The 25,106-nt window shown below is 41.4% G+C and overlaps 1 protein-coding gene across 1 annotated transcript in view; it reads left to right on the top strand.

Annotated features, from left to right (window-relative positions):
- The first annotated feature begins 1,409 nt into the window (after positions 1 to 1,409).
- The window catches only part of EFR3A (EFR3 homolog A), a 2,300,516-nt gene continuing 2,276,819 nt past the window's right edge, over positions 1,410 to 25,106 (top strand). The window contains exon 1 of the mRNA XM_044066245.1: positions 1,410 to 1,577. The gene's annotated coding sequence lies outside the window, so the exon portion shown is untranslated. The remainder of the gene's footprint in view (positions 1,578 to 25,106) is intronic.

The following is a 25,106-nucleotide window of genomic DNA, read 5'->3' as shown; positions in this document are numbered from 1 at the left end:
TGTATGTATATACCATGATACACATATGCTTCTTCCTACTGGGCCACAAAAATATTAGCAAAAGTTGGGGCCAAACAGTAACCCATTGCTACCCTTGGGTTTGACAATACTAGTGTTCAGGAAATACAAAGTACTTGTTCTTTAAAATCAGACACAAAATATCATAAACAACTCATCTACAGTCAGCTAACCCATACACCTTAAATTCGCAAGTTGGAATATCCATTCCTCCTGGGCAGACACAGTATAAAGGGATTTGATCCCCAGAATAACAAAACAGTGCCTGGCATCTATAAGAACAGTGCTGACATGGTCTGTTGGATCAAAAGTAACTTCCACATATGAGGACATCCTAAACAAAAAAGGATCAGCATTTTTCTTCTATTATGGTCATGGGTTCAGTCTTGGACCCTGTTGCTTTATGAGTGACCTAAAAGGAAAATTCACTTCATTCATATACACTTTAGGAATTCTAAACATTTTCCAATAATGGGATAAGAAACCATGTAAAATAATATCAGTATAATGACCCTTTCCAATAGCATTTATGAGAAATAACTATCTATAATATAAGCATGCCATATGCCATACTGTGAGCACTCACTGAAACCATATCTGTTGAACGTATTTCACATCTTAATGATGTATTCAGTTTTATCTATGATATGAATAATAACCCCATGCCTTCATATTAAAGCTCCCTAAAATTAGACAAAGCACTAAATTTGAGACACAGAACTTTGTTTACTGTACTTTAATTCAAGTGCCTTCAAAAAAGATAATCTAAATGGGTCGCCAAAGCTCAGCAGTCTTTTTAGGAGACCAAAAATCACAAAAATAAAATCCCTTCATTAGAGGTATAAGAACAGGTCTACATCTAATAGCCGAATTTACTAAAAGACCGATTTGCAAAATGCCGAGATTAAAACACCAAATTTACATAACTCCAAAAACCCAGAAAGCCGAAGTACACAACACATGGCATGGCCGAAATGATGTTTTCAACCGCAACTCATCCATTGGCAAGATTGAAACAACTATCCATCATTAAAGACCGATTTGCAAAATGCAGAGATGATTAAAACACCAAATTACCATAATAAGTAACTCCAAAAACCCAGAAAGCCAAAGGCGAAGTACACAACACATGGCCAAAATGTATTCAACCGCAACGCAACAACTCGCCCATCGTCGGCAAGAAACAACTATCCATCATTAACACTAAGTTATGAATATTAACTTAACACCAGTAAGTTAAACTGACTTAAAAAAAACATACCAGAATGAGTAGTGAAAACCAAAACGGAGACACCGACACACACTCACTCTGTGATGACAGATCGGCTATGTGGCTGAGACCTCCTCCTCCTCCCTAACACATGCACAGTCCTGCGCTTCTCCCTGCGCAAACACAGTCTCGCGACTCCCGCGAGCTCTTCTACCTTCCGCGTATACGTAGATTTGAATTCTGCCTCGGGATTGTAAAACCCGGACATATATCTCAAAACGACAAAACCGGCCGGACGCCCGGACAGGAGCACAAAAAGAGGACATGCCCGGGGAAAACCGGACGTATGGTAAGCCATCTATTTTCTTTCTTCCTGAGGTGCTAGATCCAGGGGTATTTCCTTGAACTTCATTTAACTTACAGGTCTTCTCTCTAATCTTTCGATATTATAGCCTTTTCTGACTGCTACTTGCTGCTGATTGTGCCCACCACTGTTATATGCTAGGGGTTAGCTCTTAGGGATAACTTTGCAATATGCAGTTTGGTCATAATGCCTTTTCCTTACTAGGAGGAAGTACCTGATTTGCATGCTGGGTACTGTTGTATGACATCTTTAGATTGTTTCTTCTAGCAAACTGTGTGTTGCCAACCATTAAGCAATTTGCTAGACTGAAGTCTGCAGTGGCTTCTGCTTCATTATTCTTGTTGCTGCGATCATATGAACCTAGGCAGTCTTCCACATTGGTCTCTGTTTATCTCGATGTGAGCATTCACGTTACCCATTGTGAAGCCCAACTTGTTTTGCCATGTTTGTTTATTCCATACAGATGAGTTAATAGCAGTGACATTCCAAAGTGAGAAGAACTGAACACAGTTTTATACATGGCCATGTCTAATATTGACGAGTATTTCTTCCCATGCTTTGATGTGGCTTGTCTAACAAGTCCAAAGATCTGAAAACTAAAATTTTCTTACACTTGACTGACTGATGTATGGAGTAAATGATGACCAGTGACTCAGACCACTGTGTAGATTTTTCCAGGTTTTGACCACATATTGTTTGAGTAATGAATATATGATAAGGATTAGTATTAAGAACACATAACTGGCAGGGCTGGTCCTGGATCAGCATGTGTGCATGCTTCAAGGCTTTAAAATCATCTTATCCTCCTCCATACTAACATGCATGCATTCCCAAAGAATATGCTTTTATCTGCTTGCATAGACTCACAGGCTCACGGACAGAGTAATTTGGGACTCTAGGCATGTGAAAAGAAGGTAACTTGATGGAATGTTGTAAATGGTCATGAATTGAGTAACAAGACCAATCTCCTAGCACTCTGTGTTGACCTGTTATCTCTTCTCCCCTTAGTGATTTGGTTGCTTAGCAACTGCTTACATCACAAAATTTTACTTGCTTGAAGTATCTGTCCTCATTCATCACAAGTATGATAGCAAATTTAATAATAACCTGTATGATGGAATCCAACTTTTTTTTTTACTTTATTACAGAATTTGTTAAACCTCCTAATTATAAAGAATAAACTTAAACTTAATAAACTCTCTAAGGCTACTCTCAGTAATGCCTGCAAAGAACTTGGATATAAGATTAAATCTCACAAAGCTAAGCATGAGCTGAATATTGGTGTCTCTTTCAAAGATAACCATGATGCCTTCTTTAACTTTGATAACACTCCAGTGCTATACTGAGCTGTTTGTAGTGTCACTACATTTTCAGATCTGAAAAATGTCACCATTGCACTTAGAAGCAAATTTAGTTTCAACTTCACCCCCACCTAGCTTATCTTCCATTTCTAACTTTTCACAGCCTCTTCCTGTGATTACTTCAAAATAATGGATCCTAAGTGCCCCCCCCCCCAAAAAAAAAAAATAGTTCCATGGGACTCAACATACTAGATTGTCTCCAGGTCACCTCTAAGCACAGCCCCACTAATCCCTTTGTCAAACTCATTAACATAAGCGTTTCTACTAGATGTAAGCCTTATGCTTGGAGAATATTCATAGTAGTAGTACACCTACAAAAAGGTGTCCCTACCACTGATGCGGGGAACTGTAAACCTATTGGCCTTATTAGTATTGCCTATAAAGTAATGGTCTATATCATTTGTGTTTTATTATAAAATACTCCATCTGCTTTCCCTTATCTCAACCAATTCAGCTGTATGAGGGGCATGTCTTGTCTGCTGAACCTGATGAGCCTCTTCAAATAGGGTAACCAAAACAATGGGTTACATTTTGTTAGCGCACATCTACCTTGATCTGACAAAGGCCTTTGTCACTATATCACACATTGGTGTCATAAATGAACATATCCTCTTAATATATCAATTCTTAACGCACTAGGTTGCCAAGTAGCCAGACAGAATCCACACAATGAGGGCTGGTGCCACACTTTTTCCTAAAATGCTTGTCATTAGTGGCATATCTCAGGGTTCTGTACTGGGTCAGGTCCCCTTTGGCATACACTTTACTAGTGTCTTTGCTGAAATCAAGGGTCTCTGGCTGATGAAGCTATTCCATTAAGTTTGCTGAGTGGTACAAATTTTGTCTTACCATAGACAACCGCTATATCCAACTGATACCTATAGCCTTCAGGAAGGTCTGAATCATAACATTTGTGATGTGGACACCATGACGTAAAGCCCAGCTTGCAAACACACACAAAAATGCACATGCAGCCACACAAACACGCATACGTGCGCACACACACACACACACACACACAAATGAGAGTGCACACAAAAACACACACATAGAAACATGCAGATGCACAAGAACGTGCACATATGCACACCCACACACTCAAAGACCTAGGTACATTTGTGAACAACAAACTTTTGTTTGACCACCATGCATATTTCATTAGGAAATCCTTGCCTAGTAAAACTAATTATTAAATTTATAGCTCCCAGATCCAATGGCATTATTATCCCTACATAATGTGTAGCATATTGCTCCACTTGCAAAACTTCAGTAATTCTTAACAACAAAGAAAATTTAAAGTATGTCCTCCTTTCAGGAGTGCAGAATAACTTAAGCCTTCTTGCTCTTCTCCATGTCTTATAGACCCCTTCATGGGGACCTACGTTAGGTCTTTAAGAGTATGAATAGCCCAGCCCTGGCTCATCTGTTATGGTAATACCACCAGCACCCTCTTCAAAGACCTACATCTACATAATCATATTAACAGAACCTGTTGGTGGGATAGACATTTCATAGGTAGGAGATCCTTTGGGAAAGATATCTTCCACTCCATGTCAAAATACTTCTTCAAAACTAATTGAATGTTTATCCATAAGCTCACCTCTGGATTGTTTCTGTTTGCCCTTATTGATAGAGGGAACAAATAAGCAATCCTTTCAGTACCTAGGGTCTTGATAATCTGTTAGATCGATTTGCCTGTTGTGATCTTATGAACATATATTGAAACTTCATAAAAGGAATTTATCTGTATGAGGTTTTGCAGAATTTTTCCCATCTGTCTGCAGTGTCTTCATTAAGTATTCTGTCCCACTAGTTTGGGGATTTAAGCTTTATATTACCATGGGCTGCTTATGATGTAATTCTCTATTAGAGCTATAACTCTCCTCATATACTGTTTTTGCAACGGTTCATTGGGCAGGTTGAGTTAGTAGGATATATTTTGAAATATATTTGAAATCCATTCAGCACCATATGCTTTCTGGGTTTAAGATTCCAGTATTTCAACGTTGATGTTGTTTTCTATATTGCCTTATCCTGAAAATTGCTGTTCCAGCGGTTTTATTCATATATGGCTATATAATGCTATATTGTGATTATTTGCAGTGTGATGGAGCAGCCCAATTTCCCTTCCAAACTAAAAGTCATTCAAAAGCTTTGACCAATCTTTGATTAGTTTGACTTGTGAAGTGGTATTTTACTAGCTCATGCAGGAGATTTACAAGTATGATAGCTGTTTTGGGTTACTTATGCCCTGTGGCCTCTCCTGTAGCATATGAATCCATAAGAGTATCATTGTTGGGAAAGTCAATATGGTCTGCTTGTGTAGGAACTTGGTAAACCTGCTGAACTTGTAATGTTATTTCAACAGGAAATCCATTGAAATTGAAACTGCCTGCCTGGGAATTTAACCTGGGCCATGGTGGTGACAGCACCAAATCTTAACCACTAGACCATCAACAATTCCCATAAGTTCATAGCTAATTAATAGGCTAGCTTTCTTAATAGGCCATTCTAAGCCTAGCCAATTTTCTTCTCAAAGGTGAGAATCAAGTACTGTACCTTGTGTCTGTGAGTCAGACACCTTAACCGTTATACCAGCGCCCAAGTAATATCAGATATGTTCAATAATACTATATTAATGGGAGGCTGAAACAACTGAGCTATTGATTGGAACTTATTTTTGGCAGATAATTCATGGATATTTTAACATTCAGTGGGTATTGTCAGTTGGCTGAATATAAAACTAGGGTTTAAAAAAATTATTAGATATCATTGTGTTTAACACTGAGCATTTAGTAAGTGAGATTAAAATTGACCCACCATTGGGGTAAGTCTAACCATAATTTCATGCTGTATAGAATTATGGTACATAAGAAATATTATGCTGGTAATAAATTTAATTATGGTTTATTATAATATAAAATAGAGAATAACTGTAACATATTAAGTTGACCTGTTTATGCAGTTTTACAGAAGGATATTGGTGTTCAATAAAAAAATGGTGCTCTCCCTAGACGGTGGAGCTCTAAATTGATCAAGATGTACAAGTATAAAAAGAGGGTGCACAAAACCTAAATATCCAACAAAGAGTAATTGAATAAAATTTCAATGGAGCTACTAATTGCGATTAAAACAAGAGAGGGTATTATGCAAAAACATATTGGTAAAAAATCTAAAAAGAAAAAAAAAAACTTACCATGGCTTTATTTTTACATATAAAAGTACAGAAATCATTTTATGACCATTAGGAGTAATGTCAAGGTGTATATTGATCCAAATAATATTGGATATGTTCAGTGATTGCTATGTCAGTTTTTGTAGTCAGGGTTTACCTTCATCTCGCAATGACTTGCATCCTTATCTGTTGGTATACTATGTTTGCTCTGTAATCACTGAAAATATTATCATTAAGGTGCTGAAAAAGATAAGTAGATGTAATCTGTGGGGTTGTCGTTCTTCTTGGATTTGATTATCAGACTTTTTTTCTAGCTTGCTTCCAGTTTTCTTTAGCATAGTACCTCTGTCTGGGAAACTGTCGTACTATAACTCACATATTTAAAAGGGTTCTTAATTCAGAGATCGGTAATTAGAGACCAGTGAAGTTAATTGCCATACTGGGTACATTTTTGAAAGGTGTGTGTAACCTAATGTAAAATGACAATTTTTTTTAAACTAATTGACTTAAATCAGCATGGGTTTATTAAAGGCAGGTCAACACTTACTAATGTAGTCGAATTCTGTGATCAGATGACCCAGGCAAATGACAGAGGACTGGCTTGCTGTGAGACTGTATTCATTGATTTAGCTAAGGCATTTGATATTTTGTCATTTGCAACTCTGTGGTTATAATTGTGTGTAACACTTTTCTTATTAAATGGATCATGACTTGTCTAACTGGCCAAAGCCAAGTTGTGACAGTGCAGGAATGTAATTCAGACAGTCAGGAAGTTATTACTGGAGTGCTACTGAGTTCTGTTTGGGGCCATTGTTGCTTAATATAGTTACTTGACTTTTCCAAAACAGGGCAACTGTTGGGTCGGTAACTATGCAGATGATTGCAAAACTGGGTTTATTGTAGTTACGAAATAATATATTTTATCAAGTTTAGCCTTGAGAAATTTATAGATATATACTTCATAACAACATGCTAGGGCATCCTTTAGTTTGATTAGTCATACTTTGGAGTATTTAAATAGCTACAAGGATTTAGACATAACAATTTCAAATATATCTTCATTTGAAGAAGATGTTAATATTGTTTAATTTAGCCTTGAGACAATATGGTATATTACTGAAGCGTATTAGTACTAGGGATGAGCTCTGTTTTTACTTGGAATGTTAAAAAACTGAACTGTTTGGAGGCAGTTCATAGAAAATTTGCTGAGCGGATATATTCACTTTTCATTCTTATGAAGGTAGATGCAAACAGCTCAGTCTTTACAATATTAAATAGACATTGTAGGAGAAAAGCAATATTTGACGAAGAACTAAGAGTTTTATTAAACCTTGAAATATTTTCCAAAACTAAAGCATAGTCTCGTAAGTCTCATAAATATTTCACATTTTATAAACTGTAATGGATCACACTGTTTTGGAACAAGTTAGTAGTGTCTATTAAAATTAAAAAATCTGCTGATTTTGTTTTCAGATTTAAACTGTTAGGTGGGTGTGCATGCATATAACTCCAATTTCAAGGAGTCCAAGTTCATTTACAACCGTAGGACCTGGACTGTATGATCTGAAATTGAGGAACTATGAGAAATCTTGTGTATTTAATGCCACTTTTTTGCTTTAAAGCAGACCAGCTCATCTAAGTTAAATCTTTGACTCTTGAAGTTCCCCATTTTGTTGATGTAAGTTCATAACAGGCAAGGACTAAGCAGTCAGTCTAAAGACCATTACAAGCCTAGCCAATAAACTATATTTAAAGGTTCCCTGCGTTCTTGAGGTGGGCAACACCAAAGTACATGGAGAAGAATTTGAAGCTGCTCATTCAGTTATCTAAGTTTACTCCCAATGATGTGTGGTGAAAGTTTGATTCAATGGTGGGTGCTACACTGGGATATGAACCTATAATGAGGTGTCTTATTTATCTGTTAGTAAAGTTTTTGCTCCTTTAATCGGGTATTTGAAGAGCCATTTGTCCTGCAAAGAAATAGGAGGGCAAGGATGTTCAGCTCTTTCACATCTCAAAAAGTGAGACACATCATCACAGAAGAGTATGTCAGAGACTGAGTACAGAGAGAGATGCTAGTTTGTCCTTACAACCGAGGGTCTTTTGGCCATTGTCTTTTTTTTTTCACTGTTAGAAATTCATACGGTATATTAGTTGAGTGATATGTTTAGACTGATGTATGCCAAAAGGGTTATTGTGTTCAGTAATGGGTTTGAGAGGAGTAAAGGGGAATTGAGACTTGTATAATTCTAGACAAGATGCTTTTATTAAGTGAGCCAAACAGAAGGCTGTTGAGTACTGTGGAATCATGACAGGAGTGCTAGATCTGTTACAACAGTGCCTGGAGAGAGGCATCACCTGTATGGTTTGTTTGTGTCTTTCGGCTTTTCCCGGTTAGGGGTCGCAACAGTAGATTTTTACGTGCCTAGTTGCCAGCCCTGACGCACAACCTTCAACGAAGGTACGCCCTTTCACGCATGTCTCCACACAGAAGACACTAGCTGAGAATCGAACAGGACAACGTCTTACTGTGGGGCGACAACACAACCGCAGCACCACCACCGCAGTATCACCTGTATGGTATGGTGTGAAAATATTTTGTTTGCCAAACTGAACTGTACTGTAATTTTTCATATTTAATTTGGCACCATTTTCCTTGCGCCAGCTGTTAACATAGTCTAAACTATGATGGAGCAATTGTGAATCGGTGGAAGATAGATTCATTTATTTTATTTAACGTACACCCAAATTACAGTCTTCTGCAAACTTAAAATACCATATCACATTGTTTAAAATAAATGTCTTGTCAAGAATCGTTTTTTTTTTTTTTTTTTTTTTTAATGTGGAAATCCATACTAAAAGATTGAAGTGCACCTTAGATAAGCAAGGAGGATCTGTGAGCTTTACTCTTCGTAAAGAAAGTTTTGCATGATGTTTCATGGAAACAAGTTGAGCCCTAAGACTAGTCCTTCTTTCACATCTTCCATCCTTTATTCCTGAGGTAGTATTACAGGTGGTGCTAAGTTAGGCTATATAGTTACCTGTAGTCTGACTTAATCCCCAGAACAAGAGAGATTGGATATTACACTTGATGGATTCACACAGGTACCTCCAGATGTGGGAAAAGAACAAAGGAGTTTAGGTAGGCAGACCAGCTGTTTGTAACCTCTGCCCCAGGCAAGCAAGGATTGCCTGTACCCTTACAAACTCTGGTGGAGTGGCTAGTTGTATTACCATTGGTAATGAGAATAATAGATAAACCCTGAATAGTGCTGTGACTGCCAGTTCCACTGAGGTTATCAGCTTTCTTTAGAAGGCAGCCAACAGGACTACTGTGTGCATTTTTCCAAGCATTACATGCTGGATGTCCAGTCCATGCAGTCTTGCAGGGCATACTGTACGCCTGCCTATACACACACACACACACACACACACACACACACACACACACACACACACTTTTAGTGCTTTTCCATGCATAAAGAATAATATTGCAGCAGTGATCCTTTTGATGAAGGTAGTACAGTTTTACATAATAAAAGGGCAGTTATCATTGCATTACATTTATTTATTTATTGTTTTGTTTTGCTTTGTGTACCGTGAAAGTTCAGCTGGGCACAAGGCCCTTTTTCAGTGGACGTCTGGGGAGATAAGCTCCATACACACAAAAAGCTAAAGAACAATATATTTTCTATTGCATTTTCACTTTCTGTGCAAATGCTTACAACATTTATGTACATAATAGTAATACAAAATGTCATACATTTTTACATAACGGTTAAACATGGTAATAAAAAGGAACCTGAATACACTTAGTACATTATAGGAGCATTTGAACAGTGCCTCATGGTTCAACAGAATGTTAAGTTTAGCATTTGTTATTATGGTTGTGCTAGCTGATAATCTTATCCTGGAATATAACAGCAGGATTGCCAAGAGTCAAGGAGGGGGTAGTTTGTTTACTTTTGAAGATGTTTGATTTTTCAGTGAGTTTAATAGGGAGTGAGATGGAGTTCCAGGCCTTGGAGGCTTAGCTACAATATGGGCATCTCCAGCTATAATGTTGGACTTTTGAATCATGAGGAGATGTTTATCATTACCTCGAAGTTGCCAGATGGGGGTGCATCTTTGTAGCAAAGACCTTAGTATGGGTGATGCACTACATACACAGTGTACTACTTGTAACTGATAGAGTGAGTAAGTTCTAGCCAGTTAAGGTGCTTAAGGGCAATGCATTGAACTTTATTTGGATGCCGATGTTGGCTATTTTATCATAGAGCTTCTCAGTTTTGCTCTTCTTTGTAGTCCGAAGGTTGATGAAAATTGGTAAGGCATGAAGGAGACTTAAGAAGATGAGAGGAGGTGAAGTTTGTCCTTCTCCTTTCCCTGACATAGTGTTTAACTCTGTGCAAGAAGTCCAGCTTTTGAGGTTTTGTTATGACTTGAAAGTTGACTTGGCTATTGAAAAAAGCTGTCATCGGTAGTGACACCTAGGAGTTTGGTGTTGGAGACTACTTCAGTTGTTGTATTGATGGAGGAGTTGATTTTGAAGTTTGCTTTGCAATCAGTGTTGGATGAAAAAGGACTAGTTTTATCTTCTTTGGATTCAGGATGGCTTGATTTGGGCAGCCAAGTTTCAGAGTTGGCGAATGTGTCCTGAATGAGTTATTGAGCTAAGTAGGTTTCTGGAGTGAGCACCTAAGAGTAGAATTATCCAGAATATCTCCTCAGATTGCCATGCTGAATTAGAGGGGTCCAAGTATTGATCCCTGGGGTACACCGTAGGAAGCAGGAGTAGCTTATGATCTGTCTGACCTCTAGCTTTGGAAATAGGAGAGGGTGATATTGGTAGGCCACTTATCGGTGCAAGAATAATGTGGCTACAGTATTGCTTGTGTTGCGTTCTTTTTTTGATTGGTTTTCGTGAAGTTAAGTAATGCAGTATTAGTGCTGCGTTTGGATTAAAACCCATGCTGTGTAGGAGTGAACAGATTTTTGTCAGTTACATGTTTAAGTAGTTGAATGCGGATGCATTTCTCCATGATTTTACACAAGGAAAGTATGGCTATGGGCCTGTACTCTAATACTTCAATGATGTTGCCTTCTTTGTGAAGAGGCAGATTATAAGATCTCTTCTGGAGGGAGGGGGCATAAGATACTTAGGTAGATTTTTATGAGACTATCGATGCAGTGGTGCAGCAGTTAGTGTTGATGCCTCACAGCAAGAGGTTCTCTGGTTTGATTCTTGGCTGGAGCGGCTTCTGTGCAGAGTCTGTATGTCCTCCCTGCAGTTGAGTGAGTTTTAAAGACATGCAGGTAGGTGTGTGTGTGTGTGTGTGTGTGTGTGTGTGTGTGTGTGTGTGTGTGTGTGTGTGTGTGTGTGTGTGCCTTCTGTGAAGGTTGGGCACCAGGCTGGCAACTTGACACGGTAAAAGCACCACTACCAATCAATCTGCGGACCTGTGATCCGCTGTGGCGTCTCCTAACTGGGGAAAGCCGAAAGACATTGATTTTAGAGAGAGAGTATAAACTAGGGCTTCAAACACAATTTGAGATAGTTGTTTGGTAAATTATTCACAGCTAAGGTGGTGGATTTAAGTTTGAAAATGTATTGCTTTATGGTAGAGGGTGGGGTTAGAGCTGAGGAAGGAAGGCATTGAAATTGTTGATGGGTTGAGAAGTATTTTGTGGATTGTTCTTGATATTTTTATTGAATAATCAACATTTGGTGTGTATGAAGTAGAAATCTAATAGAGTTGCACCACGGTTGTTGACATTTACCAGGGGTTAAGACTTTTTGATGTAGCTCTGAAACTTTTTCGTTTTTTATGGCGAGTCATTTCTGAGTCAGTGTAGTAATGAATTGTATATTTTGATTTTGTAAGTTTGTGGAGGTAGCTAAAGTTTTGATAGTTTTGTGAACTTAGATTTTGATTTCTTTTTCCCATGCCTTGTCCCTATTATGCATGAGTGTTTTGATGCTAGAGGACAACCAGGGGCTGGTGTTACGCTTGACTCTCTCTTCTAATTGGAGATTGATTATTTAGTACATTAAGGGAGGATTAAGGGAAGAATGGCATCATTGACAGGAATGGGTCTGAGTAGTTTACAGTTGATGTGACATGTTTGAGTAGAAGGTCCCTGCTGCAATATAAGCCACTGGCCATCTTCCCCCTGTGAATGGCCACTACTCTATTGTATGTGTGACCTGGAGAGGAGGGAGGAAAAAACAGAAACATTAATTAAAAAAACTTATAAAAATAAAGCTTAATAAAAATGTTACCACTCTCCCCTTTTCCTTCTGTCAGTGTGCCAGTAGTAAGTGGCATGAAACTTTTGGAAACCCTAGGGTTTCCAGAGGATCCAAAGGCCTGTTTGCTTTTTCTTTCCTGTTACATTAACTACATTAGAACTCCTCGGATCCTCCAGGATATTTTAGACTGAGAACTGAGGGGCATTATTTGTTTGTAACTTGGGCACACATGTTTCTAGTATTTCTGCAAAGAAAGAAGTGCTACATGCTTCTTTTCCTTTTAGCTGAGCACTGAGCCATGGTTCTTGACAAGAGGAGGTGGAAACTCCACTCTGCGAACATCTGAAAGCTGTGGAAGTAAAGTTGGAAGGGCAGATGTCTGCTCTTGCTAATTTCAACTCTTCTGTAGAGACTTTGCTATGAGGAATGCCATTAACAAGTGTGGATATTGGAGATCATACCATTTTCGTAAAGACCGCTAAAGGTTAGAGACCAGATGCCTTTGATAGAATTACAATACCATCATGTTAGTAATATGTCTTCAGTGTGGTGATTTTAGTTTGCCCATTTCTGATAGTTTATGGAGAGACAAGTCAGCATTATGAAGGAATGGCATAGATCTTGACTAATGCAAACATTTATAAGCTTTTTGCCAAATTAACTGCCTTTTATGGCAAACATATAGTCTGAAGTTGTTATCAGTTGCTCTTCAACCTGCAGGTACTGTGGTCCAACTTGGCCACATTTCCAGCATCTGATCTGAGCTCCAAGCTCCTCCCCTACCCCATAATGCCCCTGTCTCCCTTCTCCCTTCAGATCTTGTTTGCTGCGCTAGCATTCGCATTGTGGTCTGGGCTATAAGCAACTGTTTTGGGTAAGTTTGTAGTTTTTGTCCAAACTATTTATCTTCCCACTTTTCTGTCTCCCCGTGTCATGTTTTTGTCTTTCTAACTTAGCGCTCAGGCGTCAGATGGATGTTTATATAAAAAATAAAAATTAAAAAAAAAATAATTCCCGCTTTTCCTTACCTTTCTTTACTAGACTAGTGTGTGTGTGTGTGTGTGTGAAACCGGGTTTCAGGAAGTGCATGGAATGTGGCCATAAGCTTTCACCAACTGATGGCCACACTGACTCTCTGCGTGGTTTGTTTAGGGGTGCCTCATCTCGATTCCTCCTGTTCGATCTGCTCGGGGTTCAGTCCCCGCACGTTGATCGACAGGAGGAATAAACTCATTCTGAAGGGCCTCCACCTCTGGCGAAGGCCTCTACTGCTTCATTGGCTTTGGACACCTCTTCTGCTTCTTCCGCCCAGGCTTCTGGGACTCAACATCCCACTAAGAGGACCAGGGATGGGAGGACCAGGGATGGGAAGAAGTGTAAACACAAGGACTAAGACAGACTGAGGAAGTGGCCCCTGACTGCTCTTCTTCGGCAAAGCCCTTGGCTAAATCCTACCCAGCTGCTGCTGCGGGATCCACTCATCTCCATTCCCCTTGTTTTTCCACGGAGCTGGAGGTGTCTCTGGTCAGTTCACTGCCGTCAGCTTTCCCTCTCTGGCTCTCCAGACCAGTGTTGGTGGCTTCCTCTTCCAGGTCCACCAGCTTTATCTGAAGCTTACGTGGACAGGATGATTCGGAGATTTATACATACACATATTCAGATGGGAGTCTTTCCTGCCCCCTCCCCCTCTGGGGCTGGGATCATGTAGGCTGCCTTTGTCCCAATCACTCCTTCTCCGATCCGACCAGACCCCTGGTTTCGGAGTATTCAGGTCCAAGGCCTCTCAGCATAGAGGGGTCGGCACTGATGGTACCTTGTACCTCAATGCCAGCCACTATTCTGAGCGGCTCGGCTCCAACTAGTTTGGAGCTGACCAGCTCTCAGAGCCATGGCCTTGGCACCGGATCCGACGTGATGGTGTAGGCTCTGAGTTATTCAGAGCAGAGTGCCCCACTTGGAGTTTTGGTGCCTAGAGGTCCAGCTCCAGCTCACCCTTTGAATCAGAGGTTGACAGACCCGGTCATGGTTCCCTCTCCAGGGGTTCGTTCTCCTTCTGCTTTTGATGTGGTGGAGAGGGTCCACCTGGTTCCTTTGAGACCCTTGACATTTTCGTCCTCTGAGTCAGTCCCGGCTCCCTCTGTATCTGGTCCAGATTCCACCATCCTGGCTCCTTAGGGACAGCCTGCTGCATGTCTGCCCCATGCATTTCCCCCACAGGAACAGATTGATGTTTTCGAGTCCTCCCCATAGACCCCCCCCAAGGAGGTTCCTCAAAAACCCGTGCAAAAGGAGGCACTTAGACTCCCCACCAGAGTCCCTCATGGAGGATACCGATTTGGAGGAAGGGGAGGGTTCCCCCTGGTCACCCCCCGAAGATGTCTCCCTTGTAGACATCATGGAGATCCTTCATCAGCTTGGGGGTTGGTCTGCCCAGAAACCCAACCTGGATGAGTCTGTATTCCTGAAGACATTTGGCGAAGGACCCTCTACAACCTGGTTGTCCCTTCCCATGGGTCCCCTGGTGGATCTGATTACGTCTTTGGCATGGAAGGAGCCCAACACGGTGGAGCCTATGCCCAAACCCCCTGATAAAATACTTGGTGCATCTTTGGACAGAACTTATTGGACCAAAGGATCCCTGGTTGATGCCATGGTGGTGGGAGCTCGTGCAAGAGAGCTCCATGGTCCATCCGCCAGTCCGAGAGTACAGGATGATGGACCATTTTGGGAAGAGGGTGTATGCTTCAGTCACATTCTCTGTACATGCACTCATAGGTGCCGTAACAATAGGGTGAGGGGGAGGGAGCACCCCCACCACACTTTTACAGCTGCATAGAGAGGAGAACCTAACAGAGGACTCGTGCGTGCCTTGCACGCTAACGTGAATTTGAAAACAAAAGTGCGTGGAAAAACTATGCTGTTAAACACAGCTGCCAGAATCAACCACGGTAAGAAGATATTTTATGTGCTCTGCTGTTTAGCTGCTTTTGAAATGAGTGTGTTTTTGTAATGACTACTGAGCTGCCTTTTAGCTTATCTACTTTTTTGAGTCGACCACAGTAAAAAGATGTTTTATGTGCTCTGCCATTTAGCTGCTTTTGCAATGAGTGCGTTTTTGTAATGACTAATGAGCTGCCATTTAGCTTAGCTGCTTTTCTGAGTCAACCACAGTAAGATGCTGTATGTGCTCTGCCATGTAGCTGCCTTTGCAATGAGTGTGCGCTTGTAATGACCTGCTGTTTAGCTGCCTTTTGTAATGGTGCCTGTGCCATTTAGCTGCCTTTTGTAATGGTGCCTATGCCGTTTAGCTTGGTAAGAAGCCAGTTAGCTGCCTTTTGTGATGGTGCCCATGCCGTTTAGCTTGGTAAGAAGCCAGTTAGCTGCCTTTTGTAATGGTGCTTGTGCCGTTTAGCTTGGTAAGAACTAAGAAGCAGTTTAGCTGCCTTTTGTAATGGTGCCTGTGCCGTTTAGCTTGATAAGAAGCCGTTTAGTTGCCTTTTGTAATGGTTCCCGTTTAGCTGCCTTTTTGTAATGGTGCCCGTTTACTTGCCTTTTGTAATGGGGGGGGGTGTCTGTATAAAATGCCCCAGTTACTTATGGCTGGTCGTTTAGAATTACCCAGGCTCAAACCCTCTACCTTAGGTACAAGAGTCTGCATTCTCTACACATACCACCACTTGTGATTCAGGGAGTTGTTTGCTCTCAACTGTCTAGATTTTCACAGAATATTTGGCTGAAATTTTCTGGTTGTCTGGCAAATCGGTGAGAACAGAATTTACTAAATAATAATAGCCCTTTAAGTTTTGGTCTTTCTAACTTTTTAGGAAACACATGGTAACACAAAACGCTGTTTTAGCAACTTTCTAAGATTATACAAGCAATATTTAAAATGTGTTTCTGGTTTTGGGCCTTTGCCCCCCCCCCCCCCCAAATAAATTTTGGCTTTTTCCATATGTCTTCTGCTGTGAAATTGAGAGATTTAGTTGTGTCAAAGTGGATGGTGCTGTGGTCAGTGGTAGTGTTGTTACCTCACAGCAAGAGGTTCTCTGGTTTGATTCTCATCTGGGGTGCCTTCTGTGTGGAGTCTGTATGTCCTTCTTTAGTTTGTGTGGTTTTCCTCTCGTTACCTCCCATGTTACAAAGACGTGTCTAGTGTATTTCTCCTTGGGCCTCTGCTGAAAATTGGCTTCGTTCTAAGTTGGACTTTCCCAGTAAACAAATGTTAAAAAAAAATTTAAAAATTTACAAGGAACTGAGAGCTTCAGGGGAAGAGAAGTTTAGTGCTGCGTATTCCAAGTCTGTTTGCATTGTTAGTAGCACAACAGGTAGTAGCTTTACTTTTGATGCAGAAGGCTGTGGGTTCTACTCTCTCAGTATGCAGATGGATCACTGATACTGTACAGTGTTTTACTTTAAAGGGAGGGGGATGCTGTAGTCCTGTGAATGTCCTCCTTTGGAGGAGTTGCCTAGTAACTATAAACCTGTTATCAGTTTGCCATCCATTCCCTATTGCAATATTGCTAGCTTATCATTTTTAATGTAACATAGGCAATTTTATTTTTCAAGGGCAACAGCCACTTTATTTGTAGATGAAACAATGAAATATAAAGTTGTTTCCTATCAGCAACCTCTTCATTAGAGATCCCTTTAATGTGGAATTATTTAGATGACTTACTTCTGCAGATATTTTGCCTATTTACTGACACTGGTGGATTGTAATAATAGAAGACTGAGTGAACTTATATGGTTGAAATTTTCTGAAATGAGTAGTTTTGTCATTATTGGTTCATACATTTTGTTTAATTGCTTACTAGACTGTTCAAAACTACAAATTTAAAACACATTCTAACAACTGGTGTATTATACAAGGAATATAGTTTAATACGATCAGGAAGGCGAATCAAAGACTGCATACATGTCTGCATGGCCCTAAAAATGTGTTTGAAAACAGCCTAGAGGAATGCGTGAAAGGCTCAAAATCATTGGCATTGGCAAATGTTAAGTTTTACTCTTGTTACCAAAGCAATGGATGAAGGTAAAACAGTTCACACCACATTACCTTGACCTGGCAAAGCCTTTTGACACAGTCCCCTACTCAGGTGTAGTACAAAAGATGAATAACGTAGGAGCAAACACTTGCATCACTAGCTGAATTGCCAATTTGCTCACAGGATGCAGGAGATCAAAATAGGGGTAGGGACCAGTCACCAATGGAGTCAGTCCCCCAGGGTTCAGTGCTGAGACTTTTTATGTTTGGCATATACATCTCAAAAGTAAAAGGAAATACCAAAGGGCTTTGGCCGGCTAAGTTTGAGATGACTGTAAGCTAGGAGCAGTTACTGAATCCCCTAATGACTTAACCATCATGCAGGAAGGTATCCCCTAATGACTTAACCATCATGCAGGAAGGTTTGTCCCAAATAATTGATGTCAAAATCATGACAATGCCCTCTGAGAACTGACCCAATTGTTTGGGATTTGGGAACTTGTGTGTACAGCGATCTAACTTTTGACCAGCATGTGCCCAGAGTAATAAGAAAGTCTTTCTATATTGCACATCTTATAAATAAATTGATTGTGACTAGATCTAAATATGTTGTTCCCCTTTACAAAGCTCTAATTAGGTCAGTCATTTTGTATAGTGCCCACTTTTGCATGTATCTGTCCAGCCCCATGCAACAATTGGAATACCTTCAGAAATACCTTACTAAAAGAATACAAGTCCTAAACAGTAGGTCTTGCATGGACCACCTCAAAGATTTATTGTTATACTCCGTATCCTACAGAGTGCTTAGAGGTGACGTGTCTGGCATACAAGGCATCCTCCGACCTAATACAGACAGACCTACTGAACACCAGCAAGTCAAATGGCATCAGAAATACTCAGTCCAGGTATCTAAACTGAATGTTGTGGAGAGATGGATATAAATCCAGAACACATTATCCATTCAAGTAAAACAAAGCTCATCCCTGTTCATATTCCAATGCAACTTGGATCTAAGGATAGGTAATAGAAAAGGTACTCCAGGATTACCCCTCGTGCCACATATGAATAGAGGCAGTTGTAAATGATGCATCCCTTACATGGGTCCCCTCAAATTATCTACAGTGTGATCACATTTATTCTCACTAGGGCTAATATACAATTATCAGCCATGGGATAGGTAAGACCAATCAGAAAATGTTAATTCAAGCACCAAAAGGGAATTGGATAAGCTTACAATGTCCTCCAAGTGAACCTATGTTGTGGTAGTAAATAGTTATAAAAAATTGCCCTTTTTATGTCACTAAGTGCCCCCCCCCCCCCCCCCAAAGTCTTCAACAGCTTCCGGCACCTATGCATGCGCTGAACTACATGGCACACATAAATAGACTTCAGTGAGAGCTAGTCAAAGAGATCGCAGAGTCTACCCCAGGGTCCATGTCAGCGGAGGATAAAAGGGTTTTCTCCTCTTAGATGGCCACCTTCACTTCGATTGCTAACACCTCTGTGCGGCTTCTCTCTCATGCTACAGAGGGCACAGCTAGAGCTGCTGGGACAGGTGTTGTAATCAGGTGTCATGACTGGCTCTGAATCTGTGCCTTCTCAGAGCCATTATGGTGTCCTTTACTAATGCCCCATACGATGGTTCTACCCTCTTTGGAAAGTCAGTACATGACACTCTAGTCCAGAGTGAGAAAGACGGGAAAACTCTGTCTGAATCCGCTTCTTGACCCCTCAACGAACCTTATTAAGGAATCGGTGAGGGGCAAAACAGATGTGGTTCCGTAAGTCTCAAGGCTATTCCGAGAATGCTCAGGGCTCACCTTCCCCCAGAGGCAGAGGGGGATTTGACAGACACCACTTCCAGGGTAGAGGGGGGTCCGTAGAATAAGGGGTCTCAAGATTCTTTCTCGGATAGACCTGGAGGCAGTCGGGAGCTGACTTTCGCTACACTTAATGGCCTGGAAGTCCATCACAGACTATTGTTGAGTGTTGCAGGTCATATCCAGAGGACATTCAGTCCCTTTTATTCAATCACCCACCAACCCTCCCAGACACCTCCCGGACATTCCACCCATGCAAAGGGAGGAGGTATCACTGGAATTTGCTAAGCTCCTAGAAAAGCAACTCATCCAGCTTGTCCCCCTAGACCAGTCCGGATTAGGCATGTACTCTAGATTCCTTTTTAGTGCCAAAGAAGATGGGGGACTTGAGAGCCATTCTGGATCTTTCCACCTTAAATCTGTCTATTGCCAAGACAAAATTCCAGATGGTCACCCTCCAACTCTCCAATCTGTCCTGCCCTTCCTGCAGGAGAACGACTAGATGTGCTCGGTTAACCAGTTCAGAACGGTACCCTTTGGTCTCACCATAGCCCCCAGGTGCTCAACAACGTGATGACAGTGGTAGCGGCTCACCTGCGGGTGCAGGGCTTCCAGGTCTTCCAATACCTGGACAATTGGCTCCTTTCTGCCCCCTCCAGGCATCGACTTTGCCAAGCCAGGGATTCCCTTATCCAAACAGCCCACCAGTTGGGCATAACCATAAGTCTCAACAAATAACTACTGACTCCGGTTCAAGTTCTGGATTTCATTGGAGCTTGGTTGGACACAATTCAGACAAAGGTATTCCTAACCTCAGACAGACTCCAGTCCCTAAAACAACATGTTTTGTGTATCTTTCAAGCACAATTGCTGACAGTAGAAGTGGTCTTACGGGCATTGGGGTCCATGACTGCGATTTACCCTCATGCCCCTGGCCCGGTTGAACATAAGGGTACTTCAGAGGACCCTTGCGGTTCATTGTCCCTTTTGGACCTCCCATTGTCCTACCCTATTCGCATATGGAACAAAATCCCGGTACATGTGAGGCAGAGCACCTCGCTGGCCTTGTTCAAGAGAAATCTTGACCAATGGATGGGAGATCGCAGGTATACCCCAGGGATAACCTCAGCGTCACTGCTAGACAGAGGCACAGCAAAATAATGGGCATAGTATCCTCCAAACTAAAGGGGTGGCGAAAGCCACAAAACTCTGGGCTAGGCTTATAAATGCCCTAGGGCAGATAGCTTAGTATGAACCTATGAACCTATATCTTGGACATGCAGGGATTCTCTTCTATGGTGGATTCAATCTCTGGATCATTTTTGGGGTCACCCCTTTATTCTTCCTGCCCCTTCGACCATGGTGACCACGGACGCCTCCCTATTCAGGTGGGGGGGCATTCTTGGGAAGGACAGTCCAAGGCACAGGGTCTCCCCATGAGACTCGATTGCATAATAGCATCCTGGAGATGAGGGCAGTGCTCCTAGCGTTGCAAGCTCTCCATTCCCATCTTCCTCTAGGGATGATTGCCATCCAGACAGAAAGTATGTCTGTAATCTGGTATATCAACAGAGAGGGGGGAACCAGGTCTTATCCCCTGTGTCGCGAAGCCATGAGAGTGTGGGAGTCAATCTCCATCGGCCATTTTCTGGTGACAACGCACATTCTGGGGAGGTCCAACATTCTAGCAGACAGGCTCAGCAGGTCTATCCTGATGCCTTACAAGTGGTATCTGAATCCTTCAGTAGTGAAACAGATCTTTCTAAAGTGGGGTCAGCCTTGCTGCAATCTCTTCGCCTCTTCTTCCAATCCAAAGTGCAGCAAATGTTTTGCTGTGAACCCCCCACAGATGCTTTGGTTCATGCTTGGCTCTATGCTGTTCTGTATGCTTATACTCCTGTCCCTCTGATCTCAAAATTCCTTTCAGAAAGCTTGCAGGCTGGGGAGCGCCGTCATCCTCATTGCCCCATTCTGGCCTCGCCAAGTTTGGTACCCTTCTCTGTGGTCTCGCGTAGTGTGTACCCCCAGACATTTAGATCCAGCTCCAGATCTTATCTCTCATCCCTCAGGGATTCCTCACCCAGATGTGGTCGGTCTGAAGCTCACTGCTTGGCTGCTCCAGTTACCATGATGGTCAGGACTCCCGAGTTATCTTCACCGGTCAAAAAGATATTAGTTGGAGCTCATAAATCTTCTACCAGGAAGGTTTATTCCAGCAAGTCGAAGCGTTTCTCTATTTGGGTATCTCAGCATGATCTAAATCCAGTTCCAGTGGTTCTAGAATTTTTGGCAAGCATTTTTCATCAAGGCGCCAGTTCTTCTACGGTCAAGGTACATCTGGCAGCTATATCTAACTTTCATGTAGGCGACAAATTGGCTTCTCTAGCTTCTTCTAAGCTTTACAAAGCCTTTTTAAAGGGTACCTTTTTGCTTTGGCCACCAATTAAGGACCCAACACCTCCTTGGGATCTTACGCTGGTTCTGCAAGTTCTTGTGTCTTCCCCTTCGGTGGATCTATAGTTCATGTAATGGAAAACTGCTTTCCTGATTGCCATTACATCAGCCAAAAGGGTTTCGGAACTTCAGGTGTTATCAGTCAAACCTCCTTATATGATCTTTCATAAAAACAGAGTGTCTTACGCACTAACCCCTCTTTCCTTCCCAAAGTGGCTTCGGAATCAAACATTTTAATTGGGTAATTAATCTCCCTGTTCTTTCCAAATTTTCAGAATAAGGGAAAGTACAAATTGCACTTGTTGGATGTTCATAGACAGTTATGTTTTTTACTTGCATAGGACTAAGTCTTTCTTTAAGTCTGACCAACTCTTTGTTTCCTGTTCTAAGCCCTTTTTAGGGAAACCTATATCGAAAATCACCATTGCTCGTTGGATTTCTCCGTGTATTATCCTGGTGTATTTAGCTAGAGGTTTACCCCTGCCAGATCATACTAAGTTGCATTTGACTAGATCTGTGGCTACTTCAGCTGCCTTCTGGTCCAGAGTTTCATTGGATGACATTTGCTCTGTGGCTACTTGGACATCTTTGCATACTTTAATTTCTTACTACAATTTGGACATTCTTTCCAAGAACAGGGCATCCTTTGGCTCCGCCGTGCTGTGGAATATCCTTCCATGAGGGCCTCCCAAATGTTTGGTAGCTAGGGACTCGGTCCCACAGGTTGAAGAGCAAGTAAAGACAACAACTTCAGGTAAAGAAGTTATGTACTCACCATAACGTTCCATCTGAGTTGTTGCTTTTCATTTGACTTCATCCATCCCTCTCTCCTTCCCCCTACCTTACATGGGCTTAGTGCTGGTCTGGCCAGAAGACATATATTCACCATGTTGACATAGCTTTGTTCTCCTCTTTATGCTTCTGGAGACCTATTGTTACGGGATAAGGTCTTGGGTCAGGATGGGATGTTATGGTTAGCAGCAAACTTGATCTGAAGGGAGGAGGGAGACAGAGGCATTATGGGTAAGGGAGGAGCTTGGAGCTCTGATCAGATGCTGGATATGCAGTCAAGTCATCTGGATCCGAGTGCCCACAGGTAGAAGACCAAATGAAGAGCAACAACTCAGATGGAACGTTATGGTGAGTAACTTCTTTTTTCTTTCTTTTAGGAGAGAGAGTCCCATTAGTTTGGCTTTTTGTACTTCTGAATAACACACTGAATATGCCATAAAGTTATAAAGATAAGAGAGAGTATTTTAATTGTTCATCCAAGATGAAATTAGTTCAGATGTATCTGTTTTCTGTTTAAGAAGTGAAGTTAACTTTATTGTGGCATTCCTGCTCAAGTTCAGTAGAAGGAGGTTTTCATCTTCTACTGTATTGGAATATAACACTGTTAGAAGTGCTCTTATCTTGCATGCTATTAAATGGAAAGGTACTGTAGAAAGTTGTTCAGTGCAAAGTAGTTAATTTATTGTAATATTTCAAAGAGAGCATTTTGTAAGTATATCCATTTTCTTTAACAAAAAGTACAAATCCAGGGTAAATCTATTTAAACAAGATGCTGTGAATTTTTATCCAGTTTGGGTACAATGGTTTTGAGTGAGAAACCAAAATCTTCAATTTGAGACTTTTTACTTCATGTTACCAGTCAATGGTATATTGAATGAGCTGGTTGCATAATGTCTTGAGGCTGTTAAAAGTTTTATAGTTATAGCTGAAAAATAAAATTACTGAAGGTTTTGTAACTTTAGACCACTAAAGTATATTCATGTTCATTTTTGGAGTTTTTTATTCCAAAGAAGATTAACTGAAAGTGCACTTATTGTTGTGATATGCCTTAGATTTTACTCTTACAAATGTAAAATGGAAAGGGGAAAGGGGGGAAAACATTCTTTTTGGTTGAGGATTTGGCCAAGGATATATGATTGGAATTAGGCCACAACATGAAATTATCTTTTATTTTATTGCTCAGTTGGCCTACATTGATTTTGATTGAGTGACAGTCTGCTTTATGCTTGACCCCTGAGTATTTGTTCTTTGATATGCTGATTTTAGGGACTAAATTCTTATAACCTGGTAAGTTTAAGATTGTGTGCATAAAAGTATTGATTTGCCATTAGGTAACCCGACAGAGATATGTACATAGTGGGTTTTTTTGTATGTAAAAAGTGTTGATTTGTCAGTAGTTATTTTCTGTGCTTTTTCTACTCCTTTGGTTTCTGACTATCAAACCACTGTTACAGTCACCCTTTGCTTATGCATTGGGGTGAGAGCTTTGCTGCCCATAAACTCTCTTCTGGGGTAAGAGCTGCTGGAACCCATCCATTCCTATATGTGCAAGAGTGGACTGTGGCACAGCTATCAAGGAGGGAGCCAAGAGATGATTTTTGTTAAAAGTCCCTAACTCCCCCAGATTGTGACATAAGCACACTTGCTATTGTGGGGAGCTAACAGTGCACTGTAGGCAGGAGTGTAGTGCATCTTGCAGGAGCTACTGGAGTCCTGGTTTTGTGTAGCCCCCCCCCCCCTCCACCTCTTTCACAGATGAGGCCTTCTGTTGACACCACTGGGGCCAGTGGTGCAATGGATAATGCATCTGACTACGGATCAGAAGACTGTAGATTTGACTCCTGCTTGGCTGTGTTGACACATTTTCCCCACCAGCTGTACCCCAGACCATACCCGACACCAGTCCTCCACCTAGTATATGCAAAGAACAAGTCATATCCACGCTTTCCAAGGCCAAAAACACTGTATTTGTGGGGCCGGATAACATCCCAGGCTGCTTACTAAACCATCTAAAACAAGACCTAGCGGAACCACTTCGCACTCTTTAACCTCAGCCTAAGCACTGGCTTTGTTCCAGCAGAGTAGAGGACTGCATCAGTAATCCCCTTGCACAAAGAGGGTACATCAGCCAACCCTTATAGACCCATAAGTCTAACCAGTCTCATCTGCAAGGCCATGGAAAGAATCCTCTTGGACCTTTATTAGCAAGGACATAATTGACCTTCAAACTCTTGACCCAACCCAGTTTGGCTTTAAGGGTATAAAATGCTTATTAAACCTGGTGGACTACTTTCAGAATGTCACCAAAGCCCTGGATGAAGGCAAAATGGTACATACTGCCTGTCTTGACTTAGCCAAGGCTTTTGACACAATCCCCAACTCGGGTGTCATTGTGAAACTCTCCCAGCTGGAAATTAACCCCTGTGTTACCTAGATGGGTAGCCAGTTGGCTCGCCAACAGAACATATACTGTCCAACTGTTGGGGATTCTACCTCTGCCAGTAGACCAGATGTTCATCGTGCATACAGCTGCAGTCATAACAGATGGGTTATCCTGCCGTCAGGCGGGTCCTCGGTCGGCCGAATTCCAAAGTCTATGTCCGGTGTCGGTTGTCGTCGCTTCTTCCCTGACGTCAGTGCGGCATGGGTATAAAAGAACCAGCCGATGCCAT

The sequence above is a fragment of the Protopterus annectens genome, chromosome 3.part1 (genome assembly GCF_019279795.1).
Source record: "Protopterus annectens isolate FY-2018-M chromosome 3.part1, PAN1.0, whole genome shotgun sequence".
NCBI classification, from domain to species: Eukaryota; Metazoa; Chordata; order Ceratodontiformes; family Protopteridae; genus Protopterus; species Protopterus annectens.
The sequence above is the reverse complement of the archived record's forward strand: the minus strand, read 5'-3'. Positions and strand labels throughout refer to the sequence as shown.